Source organism: Camelus ferus, chromosome 25 (assembly GCF_009834535.1).
Source record: "Camelus ferus isolate YT-003-E chromosome 25, BCGSAC_Cfer_1.0, whole genome shotgun sequence".
NCBI classification, from domain to species: domain Eukaryota; kingdom Metazoa; phylum Chordata; class Mammalia; order Artiodactyla; family Camelidae; genus Camelus; species Camelus ferus.
In genome coordinates, this window is record NC_045720.1 from 38,243,359 (window position 1) to 38,268,282 (window position 24,924).

Sequence of the window (24,924 nt, forward strand, 5' to 3'; positions counted from 1 at the left end):
AAAGAGTAGGAGCCCAGAGGGGTGAGGGGGAGGGGCCACTCTTTATTTACTGAATATGATATGCTTAAGTTCAGAGACTGTTACAAGTATTACACTCAGTTTTGAAATATGTAATTTTGTACATTATAAACTGTTTTTGCTGTTTACAGGATGACCTCACACCACTGCTACTTGCTGTAAGTGAAAACAAAGAGCAAATGGCAGAATTTCTAGTAAAGAAAGGGGTAAATATACATGCAGTTGATAAGTGGAAAAGGTACAGTAGTGTGTTCTTTTTTTTTTTTTTTTAACCTTAGTGTTGTTTTAGATTAGTAACAGCCACAATGGAGGAAGTATGAAAAAGGAACAGCTGTCAGGTTGGGGGCCAGTAATACCTGCTGCAGGATTCACTGGAGAATTCTGAGCAGATGAGAAAGAGGATTAGATTTCAGTATTAGGGCTCTCTGGTTATGACATAAAGCAGGGATCTACAAGCTTTTCCTGTAAAGAGTCAGAAAGCCCATATTTGAGGCCATGTGGTGTCTGTTCTGTCACCTCAGCTGTGCCATTGCAGTGTGAAAGCAGCTGTAGATAGTACCGGATGACTGTGCTCCGGTAACACTAGATCTACAGAACCAAATGGCAGGGTGGGTTTGTCCTGTGGGCTGTAGTTTGCCGACCCCTCATATAAAGGATGGCAGGCCAGAAATACCGTGCTATTTAAGCGTGACAGTGCCAGTTTATGGTACTGATTCTATTGATGATGTTGTTTGTTTTTCTCAGCCTCACAGAGTTTGGTTAGGACTGTCGTCCTTGTAAAGAGCTGTTCACTTTGAGGTATCGAATTTTGATATATAGCATGTTTTTTCACATTTGATAAATACAAAGGAGGGGAAGTGGCTCTTATGTATTAATTGCCTACCAGTAGTGTACTCAGTATTCACTCTAGGGTAGTCGCCATGTGTGTTCCCAAAGGAATGCTTTTGAAAAAAGCCTCTGTCTTATACTTGTAATATTCTCTATTTCTCTTTTGCTGATTTAAAATGTATTTTTTTTTCTTTCAGGGTGAATAGGAGTTCTGAAAGATGCTTTAAGCAGGTAGGATTTTATGCATATTTAAAAATTATATGTTGACTAAGGGAACACAGAGAAAAACTTAACATTTGATGACTGTTCTGCTCTGGGTTAGACACTGTTATGTGCTTCACATCTGTTACCTCACACAGTCATCACAACAGCTGTGCAAAGCAGCTGTGCTGTTACAGCTGACTTTTCACTCATTAGGCAACTCTGGTTCAGGAGGGTTGACTGACTGACCCGTGGTTCCATAGGTCACAAGTAGCTGACCTGTGACTTGACCGTCAGACAGCCTGGCTCTTAAATCTGCTTTCTTGTCCCTCAGCAGAATTTTTTTGTTTGTTTAAAGAAATGAAATCACTCATCTTTGTTGTGTATTTTTGCTCTAAGGGCTTCCCAACAAACCTGATCTTGATGACTCGTGGCCTTCATCAGATGAAGACTCAGATTTTGAGTCCAAGGTAAAGTGTTCTCGTGAAATTAATTCTGCTCTGAATTTAGTTTTGTGTAGTATTTACTCTTAAAATTGAGCAGTGGTCTACCTATCACTGTTGCATGTTTGTGTTGGAAGTTTGGTCAGAGTGAACTGTTTTATAAAAATATGACTAGTTGAATTTTCTTTTTACTTTGCTAAATACTGAAGATGGGATCTGAGGACAAAGTGGACTAGAAAACATATAGTGACAGGAAAATTGTATTGGGAAAAGTTCTCCCACGATGGAGGAAGCATGAAATGTTGCCAAGGAGACGGATTCTTACTCTGCCTTTTAAAGCATCTCGGCGTGACTTTTGTAACACTCATGCCTAAATGAACTGTTTAGTAGATACAGTTACTTACTGGAATAATCATGGAGTCTTCCTGGGGCCTTTCAGTTCCAAAACTATATACCATGTATCATCTAATTTTTTTTCTTGGACACTTTTTTTTGGTACCATCGAGTTTTTAGGAGAGAGGTTTTTTCCCTCTGTGCCTATCTTTGATTCTGCATGAAGACTAAAATAATAGCTGGAATTGTAGAAATTTAGAAATTAAAATTGTTTATCCAAATCCATATTATAAAGGGACTCCTCTGTGTTTTAAAAATCATTCCATTAAGAGTACATTCAAAACCCTTTCATATAATTGGAGAATACATGTTTCCTCTAAAATGATAACTAGTTCTCGAAGAAGACTTTTAAGAACCATGTGATAAAACCTACAACTTTAGAATTTTTTTGTACTATAGTTTAAACAAATATGTCCTCAAAGTCCTTGTGTCACATCTAGAATTTCACATTTCAGACATTTTATAGTATACTTAAATTTTCATTTTGTAGCCCCTGCATCAGTATAAACTGCTGGAGATTAGGAAACATAATTGTGCATTTCCTGGAGCACCTAGGATAAGGCCTTAAATGTATGATGCATTTTAGTATTTTTTGAATGTGAATACATGAAGAGACAAATGGAATTCTGTATCATGTTACAGGTAATATAATATGCACACTCTATGTGCATGAAATCTATTTGAATTCTAAAAATATGACTTAAATTTCTATTCCCTTTGTTTAGGATGTGTAAGTTCAGTTGCTGTGATGAGGAAGTACGTCATAAGTAGCAAGGAAATAAATAAGTATGTGATAAGTAGGAAAGAGGTTGCAGTGTGTTTTTCAGTGTCCACCAAGTGTGAGCTTAGAATTTTAGATTAAAACTGTTTAACCTTCTCCTTAGCCCCATTTCATGTTCCATTAAATGTATTTTTCAAGCCATATATTCTCCTTAGAATTCTCATTACCACTTCTTTCTCCAGGTGGAAAGTTGATGTGTTAGGAACTTTTAAAAAATCTATTTCTTTCTCTCTCGTAGTAATTTATAGCATTCAGGTAGTGATAGATGACCATGTTCAATTGAATGACTTACAGTGACAAAATGAAACTCTTTATTATAGTAGTATTTATAAACAAATAGTTGTAGAGTAATACAAATCAGTATCAATAGGGATATATACTAGGAACAAAAGCCTCTGTTTTATACATATATATGTCACATTTTGGCATTTTTGTAAAATTTGCTGAAGAACAATACATATACTTATCTATATAATTTATACATATCTTACATAGAATAAAAACATAAAACAGGCTTTTGTTCATTGTATATCCCTAACAATGCTGATATATCACTGATCTATTATATATGTATGAAATATATGTATTTCTCCACATACCTTATTACTCATTTTTTTAATTTTATTTTATTGAGTTATAGTCAGTTTACAATGTTGCATCAAATTCCAGTGTAGACCACAATTTTTCAGTTATACATGAACATACACATATTCATTGTCACATTTTTTCGCTGTGAGCTACCACAAGATCTTGTATATATCTCCCTGTGCTATACAGTATAATCTTGTTTATCTATTCTGCATATGCCTGTCAGTATCTACAAGTTTTGAACTCCTAGTTAATTTTTTTTTATTGAGGTATATTCTTAAATTTTCTTTTTTTTTCTTGCCTGAAGTTTGTACTGGGCTAGTCATGTCTCATTTTTTTCTTTTCTTCCTCTTCCTGCCCCACTTATTTTACTTTATATTTTTAATGATTTACCCCTAACCTAATTTTTTCTGTTTAGTGTGTGTGGCTTTCATTCATGAGTCGTTGCCCCTCAGATTTTCTCTTGTTTTTATTCCTCTTTCTTTGAAGGAGCTGAATTTAAACAATTATTTGTCTTTAGGTTTTTGGCCCCTGGAATAGAAGTAACTTACACTGTTTGCTGTTCTAACCCATCCAAATAAGATTCTGCTAAAAACTATAAGCTCTCATATTCCCCTCATGAAAGATAATTCATGCACATGTAAATCATGCAGACACATTTCAAAATACAACAATCAATTTAATTTCTTAATGTTAGTTTTTTCAATGGTATTCTTAGCTTCCAAGGATAAGTTTTTGTTCTAGATCATTTTGCTCAAGAAAGTCTAATGGCTACCACAGTATTTGTAGAATAAGCAGTGAAGGGTAAGCAAAGTAACACCTGGGAGCTCCTGATGTCACCCCTCATAATCCTCACCCCAGGAGAAGATGCAGGTCGGCAAAGGTCAGAACCGGGATTGGAACCCACATCTGAATGACTCCGAAGCCTGTGCTCTTTGTGTTTAATCATATAGTAATGGGGAATGTTCTAATTGTTTTATTTAGTTTCATACTTGTTATTCTTAAAGCTGTTATTTTCTTCTCTAGAATGTCCTGAAACCAAGCTTCACAAAGCTAAGTTATGGCTCTCAGCAGCCCAGGGAAAACTAAGTTGTTTGAAGTTGTTCTTGTGCTGTTCACTGATTTGAAATTACAGATATTTTCACCTACTCTATCTTGTTTTCACAATAGTATAAGGAAAATATGACATTATGAGACCAGGAATTAGAACCTTTCTTGAGGACAGTTATGATGGTGAAAATGAAGATGTGGTTGGAATCTTTCCCAAACTGTCCATCAAAGTCCCAGGCTTTTCTTATCCTGCCTGCCCATCACTGGAGCGTAGAGCTTAGTATGTGGCAGAGCATATGCTTAACATGCAGGAGTTCCTGGGTTCAATCCCCAGTACCTCCATTAAAAAAAAAAGCCAATATAAAAAATCTGAAGCGTGTAGATCCAAATATGATGTCCATTTTTAAAGTGTTTTTCTTTTTTTTAAACTTTTTTTTATTGATTTATAATCATTTTACAATGTTGTGTCAAATTCCATTGTAGAGCACAATTTTTCAGTTATACATGAACATATATATATCTGTTGTCACATTTGTTTCCCTGTGAGCTACCATGAGATCTTGTGTATATTTCTCTGTGCTACACAGTATAATCTTGTTTATCGGTTCTACCATTTTGAAATCCCAGTCTAAGTGTTTTTCTTTTTGCCACCTTTCTTCATAAGTATCCCAGCCACGACCAAGCTTTTCTTCCAGAGAATGCTTCAACCCTCTGAAATTCTTTTGTGCCACTTAATTTTTTTGAAATATTCAGGAATGGAGATAGGCTTATATGTATGTTTAAAATGAACAGTGGTAAATGTTCTCATCAATGTATCTGTGACTACATTTTATAGATATGATGTCAGCATTGAAATTAGGAAAAAAGAAGATACGGAATCTCCGTGGGATTCTGAGGTTCTGTCTATTACCATCATCATCATCAGTTTAAAATGTAAGCATTGAGTGATGTTCAAACATAAATGGAGGAATGCTTTGAATTTACTGTCTCACCTTTGCATTTGCCCATCAGTTTTCTTCTTATATTTTTAATCTACAGTTAATAAAATCATTCTGCACTAAATGTCATATTGCTGCATAGTGCACTTCTGTTAATTTTCCAGGCTCACCTAATAAAACCGGTGTATATAGCGCAAAACACCAAGAAGCAAAAGTGCGTTTGAGAGTAATAAATGTGTGGGGTTATAATACTAACAATTTGGTTTAGTGATGTTTTAATGAGAACTCATTTTGGATAGTTCAAATAATGTGCATTGAGTACCTTTATGGTGACCGTGCTCGAAGTAATGTAGGTATAGAGCAGTGATGACCTGTTCTCAGGTGACAGCTGTGGAAAGAGGCTAGAGGAGCCTGAGGGCTGGAATCCAGGTAGCTGCTGCCTAGTGGCACAGCACTGTATTTGAAGTCAACAGATGTGTCGCCCTGGTTCTGTGATGTGCTGTGGGGTCTTGGAAAAACTTGTTTGACCTGTTTGTCAGTGACCTCATTGGTAAAAATGGTACTGACACCTACCTCTCAGGTATGTGTAATGAACAAACGTGGTAACAAATGTGAAAACGTTGTTGTCTGTAAATGGTGCTATAAAATGTAAGACAGGATGATTGCCATGGCAATGAATGACTTACTAAGTGTTGAGGACACTTTTTAACACCTGAAGGACAATAAAATGGCAGAGTTAATAAGCAAGGGAAAGTCAGAGCAGACATGTGGGTTTCTCATTTGGGGTGTGTTATGTTTCAGGAGACTATTACTGGAGATCTCTGATAGGTATAGAGTGCTTTGGTACTTGAGTTTGTGTTGAGATTTTACATGTTTTGACCTTAAAGAAATTCTTGTTCCCAAACACCAGCTGTGTGCTGGGCAGTTAGACACTGAATGTACCAATTGAGGGGTTAGGCTGTAGTGGTAGGAACAGAAGAACAAGGAAACAGGAATCCTCTCTCAGTCACAGTAAGTCCTTCAGATAATGAACATGGAGAATGTTAGGTTAGACCACAGTGGGGGACTTTGTAGTTAGGATGGGTGGAGTAAGTGCAGAATTTATGTAGTCAGCACAGATGTGAGTGTGACCAAATCTGCCAAGTGAAGGAAGGGAAGGAGCCAGTCATGTGAAGGCCCAGGGGAGCGACGTTCTGGACAGAGAGCACAGAGGGTCACATCTGCTCATTCCTGTACCCCAACACCTTACAGTGGCCAGGAATCAGCAAGTGGGTAACTGTCCTTATAACCATTTTTATTATTGTTGTGTGTAGGAAAAAGTGCATAATAAGGGCCTAGCACACGCAGATGGTTAAGAAATAAATTTTCTTATTTTCCCCTTATTAAGTTAAAGCTTCCTGTACTTTTTGTAAGAGTTGCATAACTATATTTAAAGTTTTTTGCTATTATTAAAATATCTGTGTTTTTCTTACTAGTTTGCTAATTTATTCAACATTTTTCCTACCAGTAAATGTTTTATCAAATAATAGATTGTGCTAAGCCTTTGTTTACTGAAATGAAGCAGCTTCTACAATGTTCTGTCAATACTCAATGTGACAGACTCCAAGGTTGCTTTTCATGCCAAATATGTTATTTTAATACTAAAACCGTATCTGTCCTTAGAAATATTTTTAATTTGGAGCAAGTATACTTACTAAAGAATTTGTTTTAAAAATAAATATTTAATTTTTTTATCTAATTGTAGTCGATTTACAATGTTAGTTTCAGGTGTACAGCAAAGCATTTCAGTTATGCATAGAAAACAATTTTTTAAAATGCCTTCCATTGTTATGGGGTAATGCAAAATGGAGTTAGGCATTTTGTAGTTAATTCTCTGTTGAAATATGAAATATAAGTCAATATTTTGTCTGTGAAAATATTTACCTTGGCTTTCCATGTTCCATTTACTGAGTCAAAAGCCAGGTGAAGCTAAAAGATAGACTTGATCTAGAGAATGTATGTGAAGTTTTCTGTTTAAATGTTTGGGTTTCCAAGATATGCTTCTCTTATTTTTAAGTCTACTTGCTTTTAAAGGAGGAAACAAAAAAATTAGGTGAGAAATGCAGGTATTTTCTTAGAAAGGGGTGAGGAAATCTTTATGCAACTCATTATTAATATTGATTTTAACAGAGTATCTCTGAGAGTCTACCACAGAAGTATGTTGATCATTTTTCTGGGGCTGCAGATCAAACAGGAAAAAATATATTAAATGGACGAACAGAAGGTAAGAACTGGATTTTATTAAGTCATTTGACAGACTGTTGAATTCTGATGTATTCTAAAAAACCAAAGAAAATCACCTGTTGAATGTATAGTGAGGGAAAAGACGAGAAAAGGAGGTAAATTTTCTATCTTATCAGCTGTCAGCAGCAGATGAAATTGAGAGTGCTGTTTAAAGAGCTAAATTGTTAGCTTCATTTCAGGATGCTCTGTGATCTAGGGACAGTCAGGAAATAAGGAGGGAAAGAAGAGATGAAGAAGTAGAGAGGCAGAGAGGACAGGCAGTGAATGAGGGAGAAGGAGGGAGGGCCTGTGGAAGAGCACGTGGGGGGAATGGAGCCACTCAGGCTCTCTGGCTGGACTGGTGGTGCCCAGTGACTCAGCTGTTACCCACATGCACAGTACCCATGTTGTGTTACATAGGCATGATTTGCACCACACAAGTGCACTGGTTGCTCCTAGGGGATCGTTGGCTAGATACCAGCTTTATTTGCTTTGATATGTAAGGCAGACGGGATTTTTTGCTGCCACTGCCATTGAAGCCTGTGCACTCCTCCGCAGTAAAGGCATGTCAGAGATGTGTACAGATCCCAGGGTATACTTCGACCTGCCCAAATCCCCAGTGCACTTGCCAGGCCTTGAGTGCTTGCTGAGTCTCCCAGACACCCGTGGCAGCTGGGGTGCCCATTTCTGCATCTGTAGTGTGCAGAGCTCCATCAGAAGGGGAACCGGGGTGGGGCTGTGTGTTACCACTCATACTGATAATACCCCCAAATCTCAGTAGCGTGAAGCAGTGGAAGTCTGATGCTTGCTCACGCTCATGTGAAGCCCTGCAGGTTTTCCTCCACGTGGTTTTGGTGATGCAGGCTCTTCGCATCTGGCAGTTCTGCCTGTCTTCACCACTTGGCTTCAAGCTGGTGGAAAAGGAAAGGAAAAGTATCATCAGACAGTGTGCACTGGAGATGTTTGTGGGCCCAGCTTGGGAGTGGCTCACACCACTTCTGCTCATCCATCCCTGGCTAGTGTCAGGTGACACAGGATGGCAAAGCATTGGAACACATAGTCTTGCTCCTTACCCAGGAAGACAAGGAAATCATGTTAGTGGCTGGCTACAGTGTCTGTCACAGATGACAGTGGGCTCTTAAGTATCTGCCTGTTGGTACAAATTGTTTGCAGGTGAGTAAATTGTTAAGTGAAAAAAACCCACCTGATTGCAATTCAAGATGAATAAGTTAAGCTGAATGAATACCAGAGAACCCACGCTAAATGGCTTGGGGTGGGAGGTATAGCTTAGCAGTAGTGCATGTGCTTGGTATGCACAGAGTCCTGGGTTCAATCCCTAGTGCCTCCCTTAAAAAAAAAAGATAGTGGCCTGAGTTCTTTGGGGTTAAACCTTGACACATAGGTTAGTTTTCCATTTCTGGCAGAAACAAAGGAGATAAAAGAGATCAGTACTAACCAGTGTTCCAGGTAGATTCAAGCACAGATACTGATCCTTCAAAGTTCCTCCATCAAGTGTTGAAAACAGACTTAATAAAAATAAACTACTTTAATTTGCTGGTGTTGTCTGAAAACACACAGCCACCTTTCATGTTGTTCTTTTTTTCTTGGATTTATTTAATGCAGTGACTCAAGGTCTGCATATTCAGGTCACACCCCGAGCTGTGGTTGATCAGGACAACTTAGCTACCTCCTAACATTCTCTGCTCTTGAAAGAGCATGGACTTTGGTGTTTAATCACTTAACAAGTCAAATGTCTTCTCAGCCTCTGCTCTGTTCCAGGTGTTAGAGATAAAAAGATCCTGAAGACAGAGGATGGCCCTGCAAGAAGCTTACAGTCTACTGATGGAGACAAGAATGTAAGTAATGACAGCTGCACAGTGGGGTCAGGGCAGCACTGGCAACATGCTCTCAGGGTTGAGGGAGGGATCCACAGAGTAAGAAGTGCTCAGAGTTGAGGGGAGGGGGAAAGGGAGGAGTGGGTGAGGAACAGAACAGAAATAAGGGTAGGCAGGAGCCAGAACACAAAGGATCTTGTAAGTCATGTTATCCTGTAGTTGACTAGGAGCCAATTTTCACTTTGGAGCACAGGGCCAGTGAGCTCAGAGAAACGTTGTCTATTGATGCTGTAATAGAAAAGAACACATCTGACTCCTGTCAGATCTGCTCCTTTGGCTTTAACCCTGTACCTTGTTTCCTAGGCTTAGTCTTGCTGGCTCTGCACCTTTTGTAAAACAATGTTGCCTTTAGCCTGAAATAAACAAGCGAGCCTGTTCTCAAGGATCTCTCATTTAAGGGTATTAACACCTCTGCACTTACATAAAGATAACAAGTTGAAGAATGGAAAATAGCATTTGTTTTGTTGGTTTTTACAAGGGCACCGTGACCTGACCCACGTGGACCACTGCAAGAACAAAGACTTCCCACACCAAGAAGTTTGCAGCAACCAACCACACTCCCTCCCCTTTTTAGTAGAAAAGGAGCCTGAATTCTGACTTGGAGAAGATGGTTCTCCAGGACATTAGCCTGCCATCATCTCAGTCAGCTGGCTTTCCAAATAAAGTTGCTATTCCTTGCTGCAGCACATTGTCTCCCAGTTTATTGGCCTGTCTTGCAATGAGCAGACTGAGTTTGGACTCAGTAACAATGCAAGAATCATGCCAATTTATTTGTAAAAATGGCTTCCCAAAACATCTCTGTGTGGTCTTACTCTATAAAATTATGCTAGCATGATGTGTGCGTGTCTTCTAGAGATTACATTTTTCAGGTTACTGGCATGGAAGATCTCTGTGTCACAGGCAGAGTCCTTGTGTTTCCTGGGCCTGGGCTTGTAAGATGGTTTTTTTTTTCTCTCTAGAAGAAAGTTGCTCAAATCCAACTCCAGATACAATCTAAATGCATTCCACTTGAGGCTGGGGGAGCATTTCATGTTGCATGGATTTATATACTGGTTTAGAAGCAAGTAACTAATTTTAACAGTCACCTTGCTTATTCTAAAAGAGCAAGGAATGGGGTCCTAGAGGGAAGGAAAATAACTGTCCGAGATAACCTAGGACATCGCAGTTACCCAGAGAACATGGGATCACTGGGAGTGTTCATTACTTCGGAAGCATTAGAGCGAGTCTAACTCTGGGCTTCTCCTTAGAACCATGTGGAGAGCTTTAAAACATTCTGATACTCAGGTCACATCCCAGATAAATCAAACTCAGGAATTGGGACCCATGCAGCAACATTTTTGAAAATGTCCTCTTACTAAACATAAGGCTGAATTCACCCTTTTTATTTATTGTTATTGCATTTAGTTTTTTTAATTTTTAATTTTAATTTTTCTTAAAAAATGCATTAGTTCCCCAAGTGATTTCAATTCACAGCCCAGTTTGAGAAACACTGGTCTATTAGATAGGATTACCTGTTAGATGGAAACTGCAAGTCCCAGTTAATCAGTTCATTTCAGTCATGTGCCAGACTTGGTCCTGGGGCCTGGGACACAGGCCCTGCCTTCAAGTGTGTCACAGTGTAGGAGGAACCTCGGGATGGCAGAGAGCCACAGACTGGATGTGGAATGCCAGTACAAATGTGCACCAGTGAAAGGAAGTGGGGGGAGCATCCTGGTAAATATTCGATAACTGTCTTGTTCTGTAGCTGGAGAAACTGGAACATCAATCTAGAAGGACTCACTAGAGGAAACGTACCTTGGATGAGGATGAGAAGCCAGGAAATTGGCTTCACCCTTGTGGGTGGCACACTGTTACTTCTGCCCATCAATTCCAGCCTCCACTAAGGATTTTAAAGCAAAACAAACCAAGAAGCCTTTTTTAAAATTTGCCTAAAAACAACAGTGTATTTCTAGATAATGTTTGCATACAACACTAACTTGAAAAAAGTGTTTTTCTCTTAAATGTTTAGAGCCTAAAGGGCCATGCCATGCAGCAGGACAAGATTTTATCTTATTAGCCAAAGGCAGCATTCTCATAGGGTTATAATCTGTAATATTACAAAGATACTGAGACATTTTTAACCAAAATCTGATAAATGACTCATGAACCACATTGATTCTTGTTTCTTTATTTTACTTTCTTTTTCATAGGGTGGCCCGCTCTGTGCTTTTCCCATTGTAGGATCTGTACTTGCTCTTTTCACTTTTTTAGATGAGTGTCATGAAGGGTAGGAGTGTTGAGTCCCAGTTCTACTCAGGACTCTGGGACTATATCTCCTTGTCTGTAAAATGGTGACAGTACACATGGGGCTGGAAAGCTAGAGTATTAACTTTAACAAATGGGAAATAACTGTGTGTGGGTTTTTACACTTAGAAAAGCTGATAGCAATGAATAGTGGGGACAGGTGTCACCCTTGATTCTCTAAAGTCAGTTTAGAACATCCACTTGATATTATCATGTGTTTCCCTAATTAGCTATGCTCAGGCACCTTTCTCTACTATTTGGAGGAAGCCATGCAGTGTCCATTGACACTGAATTGACAGATTCGTACAAAGTCCCTGCATTGTCGATTGTGGTAGGGGGAGAAACTTCTAGGTGTTAGTGAACTAAAGCTAAATCAGAAAAGAATATGAGTAGTTTAGCAAAAATTTTACATGTCCCACAACAATTTAAAACATAAGATAATTTATATTATAGCTTACAACGGGCTTCTCAGATACTGTCACGATAAGTACAAAATCAAAAGTTCATTTTCATGATCCAGGGTTCACTAAGAAAGGCCCCTTGTCTTGACGATGTATAGAGTAGTGAATTAGCATTTTAGAAGGCAGGCATTTCTAGGTTCCAGGCAGAAGAGGTGAGTGTACTTTGTGTAAGAATTCTCTGTGGCTTGACTTGGATAATAACAGACCTTTTGCTTTTCCGTCAGGACTTGGGAGTTGCCCCGTGGCTGTAGGAGCAGTGACTCACTGTAATGGAGCTGTTATGTAGAGATGCTAAGATGCAGAGGAAAGTTCCAGAGCATATGGGAGAATGTTTGCTGGAAAATTACTTGGTTAGAACCTGACAGTCTTACCAGCGTCCTGGGGTTGGTGGATACCAGTGAGGCTGTGGATGTCACCACTGAGCAGCTTAGTTTTAAGGTAAGTGAGGGGTTGCTGTCTGTCTACTGAAAGAGGCCAGTTTGCTGTGACATTCCCAAGGTATAAACATTTCTGACCAGTGCCAGGAGATTTTCTTGTCTGTTGTATGAAAAACTGATCAGGAAAAAAAAAATCTTCATTTTGTGGACATAGAAAGAAAACAAATATCAAGATAGATTACATATTTTAATTTTGTACATAGATTTCTGAACCAATATCAAATCTAGATTAGTGCATCTGCAAGAGCTAAGCCATTTCTGTTTAGTTATTTCACTGCCCTAGAGTCATAACTTGTTAATCAGTATATTCCTAGCTCTGAAACTTGTTTTTTGACTATCTAGCTTTGAAATTAAATAATTTTTAAGGAAAAAAAACATGTTCCAACTTGATGCTGGTGTTTTAAATTAAAGCATCAAGTCAGTTTAGACATCTGGCCTTACTTGGTGGTTTTCTAACTTGTCAGTGTTGTATTTTTTCCCCCACCATGAGGGAGTCCTTTAACAGAGACAGGCAGACAGGGGACATGACTAGGCCCTGCACGGATGGGAGCAGCAGCTCCTCCTCCCCAACCTGGTGTGGCCCTGGGGTGGACACAGGGGAGATGGTTTTAAAACACACAGCGGGACCAATTCTTCACTTTCACAGAAAAGGGGAACTTGAGGGAGCAGCCTGCTGGAGAGTCTGTACATGGAACTGAGTCTGAGCCCCACCCCCAGCAGGCAGTAACTTACTTCCCTCACTGACACCCCCTCCCTGTCTGCACTCCTGTGCAGGCAGGAGGCCCAGCCCACAGAGACCCTGGCTGCGCAGAGGGACCAGCCACACTGTATCTATGTGTTTCTGTACTATGTACAGTGTTGTGTGTTAGAGCCCCCATCTCCAGCTTCAGCCTGAAGCCTCAGGTTGGCAGATGACCCCACCCCCACTGCACACAGTGGGCTGGGTGAGATCAGGCCCCAGGAGAGAGTAGCCCTGCTCCTCACCAGCCAGGACCAAGGGGCCATTGAAATAGAAAGGTCAATGCTGGACAAGATGCAGGCCAGTGGGAGCTGGGAGCAGGTAGGGGTGGGGGGACCTGGGTGATGCTGAGGTAAGGGGTGGCAGGTGTGTCATGGACCATGTGGGGCTGGACAGGCATGGGCTGGGTGTGGATGGGGGCAGGGTTGGGCAACTCAGCACAAACAGTTCTGCTGGCTAACTGGGCCAGTGGCTGCCACTGCCTGGGGTCCTCTCCCACCCCATGCAGGGCTGCCTCCAGCCTCAGGGGCCAGGCATCCAGGGCCCAGGCTCCAGGTGTGCACGTGGGGAGGGCCACTTATGTCAGGTGGGCTGGGCTTGGGGCAGGTATATGACATCTGTGAGCACATCTCAGGTGGAGGTCAGTGGGATCAATTCTCGGAGAGTTGGCAGGTCATCGTTGCTGTTTGTGGGGAGGTCGGGTGGGCCCAGGTAGGACAGCCGCTCATTGGGGTTGGTCAGTTCTGGGAGCAGATCCAGGGCTGGCTCTGGGGCCTCCCCTGCCCCAGATGGGGGGTGCCCATCATGCCTGTGGTAGCACTGAAGGCCAGCTCACCAATGAGACCCCAGTTCATGGCCCAGGGGCTGCCGGGACCCAGGGAGAGGGTTTGGATGGTGCAGCTGGGGCCCTGGTGGGCCTCCAAGGTTGGGAGTGTGAAGCCCTGTTGGCCCCGGGTTATGGTTTGGGGTCCAGGTGACCTGCTTGGTGCCATCTGACCTGGGAGGCAGGCTGCAGACTTATCTGGTGTTGGGGCTGCTGGGAATGTTGGATTGATAGGGGATGGGAGGTGGCCCTGGGTGAACTCAGTAAGGGTCGAGGTGCTGGGCATGGTGGGCAGGAAGGAGTCCAGAAGTGTCCCTGGTACCAGGAAGCTGGAACCCTCGCTGGGGTAATCGCCAGGGGCAGGAGCTGAGGGGGGCTGGGTGCTGCAAGGGGCTGAAGGGAGTGGCACCAGGCCAGGGCATTGATCATCTCCATCATGCTGGGCATGAGCACAGGCCGGGGTTCACGGTGCAGCAGCACTGCAGCACTGGCTCCTTGACGTGCACTTCAGGCTTCACAGGTACTGGCTTCCCACTGCACGTGAGGCTGATGAGAATCTCATAGTCAGAGTTCAGAATGTAAATGAGGATGCCCAGCGTGTACTGGTCCACCTCCAGACCCTCAGCAATGCTGTCTTACTGCACACAGGGCACCTCCTGGTCTCTTACTCACAGTTGAGCTGTAGATAAGACTCTAGCTTGAACCACTGCGTGTGGTGACAGTTGTGACCTTGGACAGGGAGCTGGATTCTGCTGAAGGTGATGCGGCACTTGAGTGACGCCTTGGTGGCAGTCTGCGCCACCCTGTCCTCCATTGGGTCCAGGGGTGCTGGAGATGGTGCCGCTGCTGAAGTTCTACTTTATCTCAATGATGCAGTGCTCAGCGGGCAGGAGGAGACCCTGTGGCATGGAGTGGATGGAAGGCCTGTGCACCAGCTGCAGCACGAAGAGGTGGGAGCTATGGCAGGCCGTGACGGTGATCTGGATTGTGTTGCAGCCCGGCTGGCACACGTGCTTCAGGTATAAGGGCTTGCGGGAGGTCTTGTCACCATGCTCGATGGTGGGTAGGGTGGCATTGACGCTGACCCGGACCGAGGCCGGCCAGTTGGTGTTCATCTGCCGGTCCTCATGGTAGTAGCACTTGAACTGCAGCTCCAGGTCAGGCCTCAGCATCAGGGTCTGGACAGAGTCTCAGAGCTGGAAGGTGAGGTTGCTCACAGCCAGGATGTGCTGCAGGGGAAAGGGCTCAAGGATCACATCGTCCCTCTCAGGGAAGGTCAGCCGCAGCTGGTCACGGGCTGCTGCCAGGGGGTGACAAGTTGCTCACGTTGGGCTTAAGGTCAGGCAGGAAGGGAGATTTGACCTCCTGGCTGGTGGACGTGTAGGGGATGCTGCTGCCGGAGTTCATGGGCGGCGTGGGGCTCCCTGGCAGTGAGGAGCTGGGGTAGCTGGGGACGAAATGGCTTGTAGTGCAGCCCTGCAGGGCCGGAGGTAGGCAGGGACTGGCTCCCACCCTGCTGCAGGGACAGCCTGTGCCCAGGGTAGGAGGAGGAGACAGGAAGCTGGCCAGGGCCAGACGCAAACTGGGTGGCTCTGGGCCCATATTGGCCTCCCTGCAGGTATTGCTGCCTGGGCTACACCTCACTGGAGTAGGCTCTCTTGATGCCCTGTTGGGGTCGTGTCTGGGCCTAGGGAGGCCCAGGGTACCCGTGCTGGGGCAGGCGCTGGCCTGCATTCAGGAGCACCATGCCCACTGCCCAGGTGTGGGGTTCATGCCCATAGGGCTCATGCCCAAGGGGCCCATCAGCCCTCCCACGCTGGTAGAGTTCCTGCTGCTGGGAACACTGGGCCCTGAGGGACCTCTGTGCTGCAAGAACTGGCAGTTAAAAAGCTGTTTAGCCCCAATTCCTCTGTACTGGCTCAGCTCCTGGCTCTGTCTCTCCTGGAGGGTGACCACAGTGGCTGTGACCTTGGCTGTGGCAGCAGCCTGGGCAGCTACCACTGCTGCTTGTGTGAAGTTGGTGGAGGGCCTTGTGACATGTGAGGGGAGGCCTAGGCCTGCTGGACCCCCCGCTGGGCCACCTGCATACCCGATGGTGAAGCCTGAGCCCCTGGGGTAGTCTCTGCAGCCGTACACCCATTGCTGCACATAGCCCTTGTTGGTGCCACCCTCGCCAAACACCTGCTGCCCCAGGCACTGCAGGGAGTTCAGGGCAGAGCTGCCTCCTGCCATGCCAGGCATCATGGAGCTGTGGGGAGGGGAGATGAGGGCTTCCCTGCAGGGCCCCTGGGGTTCCCCAAAACCTCTTTTCTGTGCCCCACTGCAACTCCCCACATGGTTGTGACCACAGTGATCCTCCTGGCTGAGTAGCACTTTGTAGCCAAGGCACTACCTCATAAGCAAAGGGACCATCCCCATCACCACGTGGCATGTGGGGCAGGGCAGGTTTCATGGGGTTCAAGGGACTCATTGGCTTGGGAGCAGCTTAAAGGCCAGGTCTGTGGGCGGAAGGAAGCAGCCCTCACCGGTGCTTATATGGGACTCAGTTTCTCTGGCTCTGCAAGGCCTGGCCTGACCCCTCACCTCAGCGGTCTGGGGTCATCATTGCTCCACGCACTCAGCCTGCCCTCACTGCTGCCCCGCCAGCCAGCTCCCAGGGCACATTCACCAATGTTGAATCTTAAATGTACTTTTATTAATCATAGTTTAGAATAGCCACATCATTAAATAATAATTTTTTGAAAACATATGTTCTTAGAAATACACCCACTTCAAGTTTTGTTGTCAGATCCGGGGCTGAGGAGGGGCTGGGGAGGGAAAGGATGCCAAATGTGCATTCGGGCCCCTGGCGAACTCCCAGAGATGTTTCCTGTGTCTTAACTCCGCTGCCAAAGGGAAGATGGGGACGCCGGTGCCCACACCACTGTCCACACCGTGGTCCTCTCCTGCCAGCTGCAGTCCGCATGGCAGTTCCTGTGATGTCCGTCTCCACAGATCAGGTTTCTGCTAGGGAAGACTTTAACAATCTCCTACTCTGCTCTCAACCAGCAACAATTAGTATTAGCAAATGGTTCTCGCCACTGCTGGGGATTACATACAATTTCTATTAAAAAAAAAAAAAAAAGACACACTTTTACTCAAACCCTCAAATCAGATCCACATGCTGAACACTTGAGCTCTCCTCTTAGATATAATGAAGTCAAGATAGCTTCTCTCATTTAAGTTAAAAAAAAATGACTCTCACATTTGAAATCAAGTGGGCTGTCTTCTCTCGCTGGGTTAGCCATCTGGTAAGGGGGACTTTTGGAGGACATATTCAGGCCAGGAGTTTAGGGGAGAAAAAATCATTATCCTTTTTTCCTTTTGTGCCTCACTCTTTTAATGTGGTCAAACCTTTTTTTTTTAATGTTTTCACAGCAGGTTTTTTTCTCCCCATATCTTTCAGATAACACATGGCAAATAAGTTAATTTCTTAATACATTTTACAGTCAAAATTTGCTTTTCTAGAATTGTGGATCAGAAAAGTACATACCTGTTTGAGATCACTACAGCTCACTGTAAAACAGTAGAGATTCGACAGGTTCACTCGCTCGATCTACTACATACTTGTGGTGCTTTCAACTGCTGTGCTCTTTATCAGGGTAAGGTCAGGTCAGTTTCTTTTCCACATGTTTCAAAAGCTTGTGACTGCCCCCAAAGAGAGGGAGTACAACTTTTGCATGTCCAGGGATTTTACTGTTCTATTCAGTTACGTTTTTCAAAAAACAGGCCTCAAAGACTACTATTGATCTAGTCACTTTCTGGCTGTTTTCTTCATGGGTGTAAGCTGATTAGAACAAGCAGGTAAGATACCTGTTCAGAACAGCCACTTCATAGTAACAATTCTTTTCATCACAAACCATTCAACTTCAGAAAACCGTAAATAATTCAAAGTTATAACTTTCCTGGAATTGAAGGTAGCTGGGGTCATTCTTGTTCTGCAGAGGAGGCAGTTAAATTTCAGAGAAATAGATTTTTTTAAACTTTTTCATTGAGTTATAGTCATTTTGCAATGTTGTGTCAAATTCCAGTGTAGAGCACAATTTTTTCAGTTATACATGAACGTGCATATATTCATTGTCACATTTTTTTTCGCTATGAGCTACCACAAGATCTTGTATATGTTTCCCTGTGCTATACCATATAATCTTGTTCATCTATTCTACATTTTGAAATCCCAGTCTGTCCCTTCCCACACCCCTCCCCTTGGCAACCACAAGTCTGTATTCAGTGTCTGCGAGACTGTTTCTGTTTTGTATTTATGCTCTTTTTTTTTTTCTTTTTCTGGATTCCACATATGAGCAATCTCATATGGTATTTTTCTTTCTCTTTTTGGCTTACTTCACTTAGAATAACATTCTCTAGGGACATCCATGTTGCTGCAAATGGCATTATATTGTTTTCTTATGGCCGAATAGTATTGCATTGTATAAATATACCACCTCTTCTTTATGCAGTCATCTGTTGATGGACATTTAGGCTGTTTCCATGTCTTGGCTATTGTAAATAGTGTTGCTGTTAACAGCGGGGTGTATGTATCTTTTTGAATTAATTCTTATGTTGTGGTTGGCTTTGTTCCTTTAATAACTATGCAAGTTAAAAAAGCTAAGGCTCTAAACCTTCTTAGAGACAATGAACAGTAGATATATGTAAATTTTAAAAATACATGCAGTAAGGAGAGCTGATAGGCTTATGAAGGATTTCCTTTAATGTGAGATTTTCCTCTTGCTGCCTTTAGAATTCTGTCATTGTCTTTAAATTTCACTTTTTGAATAATGGTATGTCTTGGTGTGAGTCGGTTTGAGTTGATCCCATTTGGGACTCTCTGTGATTCCTGTGCCTGGATATCCACTTCCTTCTTCAGATTAGAGGAGTTTTCAGCCATAATTTTATCAAAGATTTTCTCACCGTTTCTCTCTCTTCCTTCAGGGACCCCTATAATGTGAGTGTTACTATGCTTGAGCTGTCTCAGAAGTCCCTTAACCTCGTGTAACGTGCTTTTTCTTCTTGCTTTTCTGACTGGGTGCTTTTCATTATTCTATCTTCCAGGTTGCTAATGGGTCATCTGTGTTGTCTAATCTTCTGTATGACCTGCAGTTCTTCTCTGACTGGTTCTTTTTTATATTTTCTAGTTCTTTTTAAAAATTCTCCATGTTCTTCTGTTCTTTTTCCCAGTTCAGCTGTCATTCTTATTACTATTGCTTTGATCTCTTTGTCAGGTAGGTTATTTATTTATTTTCATTATGGTTATTTTCTTACTCTTTCACATAAAACATGTTCCTGTGTATTCTCATTTTAACTTTGTGTATCTCTGTGAAATTAGGTGAAACAGTTACCTGTCAGAGTTAAAGGTGTGTCCTTGTGTGAGCGTGTTCCTGTGCAGTCTTCTGTGCCCAGCGGGTTTGTTGGGAAGAGCTGGCCCTGAAGTGATCCTGGGCTGCCCTCTTCCCTCGGGACATGCTGGCAGCCCCTGCAATGGGGTGGCAGGGCTGGAGTCAGAGGGACTGGAGCCAGTTCCAGGTTCAAGCAGGGGCTTCTCTGCTCAGTGACTGTTCCAGCCCTATCAAGGGTGGCACGGGGTCCCGTGGGGCTGGAGCAGGAGCTCTGTGGGACTGGGGCTCGCCTGTGTGTGATGGCAGTCTTTGCTTTGGTTTGGGATGTGGCTGAGGCCTGAGGGCTTGCAGTGGCCCTTCTGTACTGGTATAACCTTTTTTCTGGTGTGCACAGCGTGGCCAGAGGGTGGGTCAGGGCCAGAGAGATTGGGGCCGCAGCCCTGAGCTGGCCCCACCGCCTGTCAGGTGTGCACAGGAAAGTGAGTTCTGGGGATGGCAGGCTCTACCTTGGTGCTAGTACTGTTCCCTGCAGAGGGTGTGCAGGGACAAACTAGCTGGCCGTGACTGCCGGCCATCTTTTCAGAGGCAGGGCCACACCCAGGCCAGCACCACTTTCTCCCACGGTGTGCACTCTCACTGGCAGTGGAAGCCTCCACCTGAGTGGGGAGCAGCACCGAACAAGGAGGGTGGGACCAGGAGCCTGGGGGAATCCAGGGAGCCCACCTGAGCCACCCCTGCAAGCTGGCCGGAGCCCCAGGCAGTGTTCAGCCTGCTGTGTCCCTGCCGTGACGGGGAGTCAGTGGGTCTCTGCACAGGCTCTTCAAGAGCAGGGGCTCAGCTTCTCACAGTGCTCCAGCAAGCCTGCTGGTTTTCACCCCAGCTGAGGGGGCTCCTCCTCCCAGTGCTGAACCCCGTGCCTGGGTGCCTGATGCGTGGTTCAGACCATGAAGTAAGGCGCGGGTGGTTGTTAGGGCTGGAGCACTGCTAGGACCTCACGCTGTCTGCGCATGGATGCCCACAGCTCCTAGTGTGTGTGGCTGGTGGAGGGCCTTGCGGGGAGTGGTTGTAAGTCTGTTCGGCACAGATGGGGCTTGTGATTACTCCTCACAAAGATGGTCACAAGGACAGGACATGCCGTCTGGTTTTCCAAGGGCTTGAATATTATAATGCATGATGTGCCCCAGCTGCCTAGTGTGAGCAGCATGACTGCAGGTGCTCTGGGTCCAGGAATGGAAACTCCAGTTTTGCTCTTGGGAACCAAAGGAGCAGGTCCTAAAGGGGCATATTTACCATAAATTCTCTTGCATGTGTCGGTCATGGGGAAGCACCAGATTAAGAAATGGATGCTGCCTGAGTTTAGTGTTGAATTATTATAAAATGTAAGGAAGCTACAAGATTCTGGGCAAAAGTGCAGTGACAAGTGGAAGTGATCCAAGGAGTACATACAGTAAGAAACAGGGTCGTGAATTTAATCATGTTGTCTGATTTTCTCAGTGGGTAGTAAATAATTAGGGTTTTGACTAATTTTCTCAGTGTGTAGTAAATAATTAGGGTTTTGACTAATAATTAGGGTTTTGATTAAACTATAGAATGTGATCAGTTGTGAAGTGTGAAAGTCTAAGGATGTTTGTAGTAAGTTATTTGTGATGATACAGTTTTGGGGGTTAATGATTGCTGGGATGGATGAAATTGGCTGGCTGTGTGTGCTGGTGGAAGAAGAGACGTTGATGCAAGTGGAGGCACTAACAGAGAGGAAGGCTAGTGAAAAGTGAAGGCTAGTGTCAGTTGATTCAGGAAGAATGAGCCGATAAGGCTGGTTAATAGGCCATAAGGTTTAGTGTTAATTCAGAGGATATAATTTTTGATAATCATGTCAATTGTATTACTATAATGTTTGGAATAATGAGTTTTAGCCTTGAAGAAGGTTAAGATTTTGTACATAATCAGTACTGTAGGCATTGGATCCCACAGCTGTTAGTGACGGTCCCGGTGCAGCCGCACAGGCGGGGAGCACTGATGGTAGGTGTTATGCCAGCTCATGTAGAATGGGTGCTGAGCGTGGTGACAGCGGCTGTAATGAAAACTCATATTGTGCCATCTAAGCATAGTAATGGGGATATTAAGTGTGATTTACATATTAGTATCCATATAGGATACTGTAAATGCAAAGAGGATAGTAATATAGAGTAATGCCGTTTGATACTTATGAAGTTAATTATGATTTTATGAGTCAAAATGTTTTTGTTTAAAGTAATTATCATATGTTCACTCTAATCCTTTTAAATTCATTCACAGGCTAACCTTATGGCTACTAGTAATGCGATTACAGTTTGTGGCATGTAGTGAAGAGTTTAGTTTTTAGGTTACTCTTTTGAAATGCTCAGGGTAGGGGTAGGAGGAGGGCAACTTCTTGGTCAAATATAGGAAAGTAGTGACAACTGAGAGTAAGTGAATGCAGAAGGCGGGCGTGCTGGCCCTATAGAGTCACATCCACACGTGTGTGGGCTTGATTTTTCTGGACACTGACTAGAGGAGGTCAGACTGTGGTCAGGACAAGCTGTAAGTCTGGTAGTGTATTGGTGAGTGACGTCAGTGTAAGCTTTATTGTTTCTCCAGTTACAGGAAAAGCTGTAGATTGTCAGTTGTTCTATTTAATACTAAAAGAATAAAATGCTCATCCATAGATAGCGATCTATAGGAACAATCAAACTATCTACAAAATGCACCATCAGGCCACTGGCTGAAAGCCAAAATAATGAGATGTATAGGGAAATTTTAGTTGGGACAGAAAGCACAGAATGAGAAAAGTAGAGCCAATAATTTTGTGTAGTCAGGGGAAGCTTTTAACCATGAAAACTACTGAGCCAAAAACTCCATCTGAAATTGAACTTTATATTCTTCTGACACTTGCAATAACATAAGTTCTTAGAGGAACTGTAATGAATCAAACTTGAAGTATTGTTTTATGATTTCTTTCTGTCAGATGATGGTGAGCGCAAGTGAGGGGAACTTCAGAGGCTCAGAGAACTGAAGTATTAAGAAGTTATTATGGGAACTGTGTGTATGGTCAGTGTGTTGTTAGGTGGTGTGAGCACATATCTTTATCTTTTTTCTGATCAGAAGGTAGATGGTCATTTTAGGATCTATGTGCATTTGCCTGTGTGTGTGTGTGTGTGTGTGTGTGTGTGTGTGTGGTGAGAGTTTGGTCGTGGGGAGAAGCACTGTGAACTTACCCACCCTGTACTGAGAGCTGTGGGACCTCCTTCCCTGCTGAAAATGACCCTGCTCTTGTCACCACATCCCCACCCATGACAGCACTTCTTTGTAATGAATGTATGTAATGTCCTGTTTGTCATGGACCAATGCAGTGCATCCATTTATAGTTCATAAAGTTATTTATATTTTAAATTAAAAGTACTTATATGTATGATGGATTTTATGTTTTTACTCTTATTTACCTTGGTGCCCGAATTAATGATAATAGAAGACCCATTTCCTGAGACAAAGTTGACTTGCCGTTAAGAGTCAGGATCCCTCGTGAACACATCCTCACGGTTTGTCCTGACTGATGCATGACTTAATGTCATTGCAAGAGGAATTTCCCAAGGAAAAGCCAGCGGTCTTCCTCAGAACCTTATGGAGCAGGTCACAGGACGGGCTCCAGGTAGAATCACTTTCCAAGGTAGATGTTGGTTCAGGGTAAAGTTACAGCACTTGCCGCCCCGAGACCCTTAGGTGATTCACATCCCTTCTGTCTTCTCATCCATAAAGTGGGTTATTGAGAATGTTGTGTAATTGAAACACTGCACTTTGAATTTGGTCAGTTGGCACATTTTATTGCTTAGTGTGAGACCTCAATACGTTTGACCTGATGCTAACTGGTGATTTACAGGCGGTCCCGACTCCTGAGGGTTGGAAGGAATTCTGGTTGACAGTAGGAGGGGACCCAGGATCCCTGAAGCCTGCTCACCCTGGATGGGACTCAGTCCCTCCAGGCCAGGGGATCCTGGAGGCAGCACAGTGCCTGAAGCCCGGCTGTGGGACCGGGAAGGCCCAGCAGTGCGGTTGGAAACGCAGCCCCACTGGGCCTGTGAGGAGTCGGGGTCAACTCCCCACAGGGCAGGCTCTGGAGTTTCCTCCCCAGGGGCAGCCCATTCTCCTGGTCGTCAGCCCGGACAGGGACAGACACAGAGGCTGGTACCAGCAGTCCCAAGGAAAATGGGACGTACCAGTCTTCGCAAGTACAGTGACCCCTGGGGAGCTCAGCTCCAGGGAGGTGAGAGCCTTAGCGCGGGAGGGACTGTGATGCCAGGATTCCTGCCTTTTCTGTCCCCCTCCACTCTGGGCCCCTTCCCAGAGTCAGGCCACCCTGGCCCTTCGTCCTCCACCATGCACTGTGGGCTGGCTCCCTCTTTCCTTCTTGCCTTGTCTTTTATCTTCTCTCCCTACCCTGTTCCCCCATCACTGTCTGTCACTCTCTAGGACTTGACTCCCACCTCTCTCTGTCACGCACTGTCTCTCTCCCTGCCTGTCTGTCTCTGTCTCTCCCCCCAGGCCCTCAGGCCCTGGGCTCTGGTCCAGCCCTGTCCAGGGCCACAGGGCTGCACCTCTCCCAGCCCTCCCACCCTCACTGCCACGTTTTGGCCCTGGCCCTGCTCACAGAGGAGGAGCCCGGTTACAGAGGCTGCTCCTGCTGGTACTTACTGCTTCACTGCTGTCCCCCCTCTTCCTGGGCAGCACAGTCACCTTGACCTGTCGGTGGCCCTTGACCAGTTGGCCCAGCCTGGGCCCCAGAGCTGCTGCAGAGCTGGCCACTTGCCCCAGCTGGAAGGAGGGAGGGCCCTGTGGGCTTAAGGGGCTCCTGGGGAATTGGATTGAGGGATGTGTAAGGAGCCAGGTATTTTCACCCAACTCCTCTTTGTCAATGGCAGAGCGTCCCAAACCACTGACTGCCCCCTGCCCGTTTCTCACTTAGAGCACTGGGCAGACTGTGGGAGCTCCTGAGACTTAGGAGGGAGCTGCTGCCCTCAGCACCCATCAGAGTTTGCCTGGAACTGGGGCTCCTGGGGGAAGCTGGCAGGGCTGGGGCCCAAAGCCTGGATGAGTGCGGGGCTCTCTCGCTGGACTCTGGTGACCACTCCAGGCACCTCATCCCTTCCTCACTGTCAGCAGCTGGCCACTTCACGGGGACAGATATGAGGGTCTCTGTGACTCTTGAGACTGGCAGGCCCCATGTGCTCAGTATTTCTTGATTGAGTGAACACAACCACCCCCCATATCTAGACACCAAGTCTTCCCACCACCCCAAAAGGGTTTCTCAGGCCCCCTCACAGCCAGTACTGCCCCAAAGCACAACTTTGCTTCTGTCCCACCCAGGTAGTTTCTGCCTCCTTGAACCTGGATGTACGTGAA

At 44.4% G+C, this 24,924-nt stretch overlaps 1 long non-coding RNA gene and 1 pseudogene across 2 annotated transcripts in view; one reads left to right on the forward strand and one right to left on the reverse strand.

Annotated features, from left to right (window-relative positions):
• Nucleotides 1-10,760, forward strand: part of LOC106730632 — a 45,351-nt gene extending 34,591 nt beyond the window's left edge. The window contains exons 5-10 of one of the 2 annotated variants that reach the window (XR_004315126.1): nt 150-1,077; nt 1,447-1,517; nt 5,138-5,235; nt 7,410-7,503; nt 9,282-9,358; nt 9,701-10,760. This is a non-coding gene — a long non-coding RNA (uncharacterized LOC106730632). The remainder of the gene's footprint in view (nt 1-149; nt 1,078-1,446; nt 1,518-5,137; nt 5,236-7,409; nt 7,504-9,281; nt 9,359-9,700) is intronic. The other variant, XR_004315127.1, reaches the window with a different exon arrangement.
• Nucleotides 10,761-13,883: 3,123 nt separating this feature from the next.
• Nucleotides 13,884-17,063, reverse strand: LOC102508822 (annotated as a pseudogene).
• Nucleotides 17,064-24,924: the final 7,861 nt, after the last annotated feature.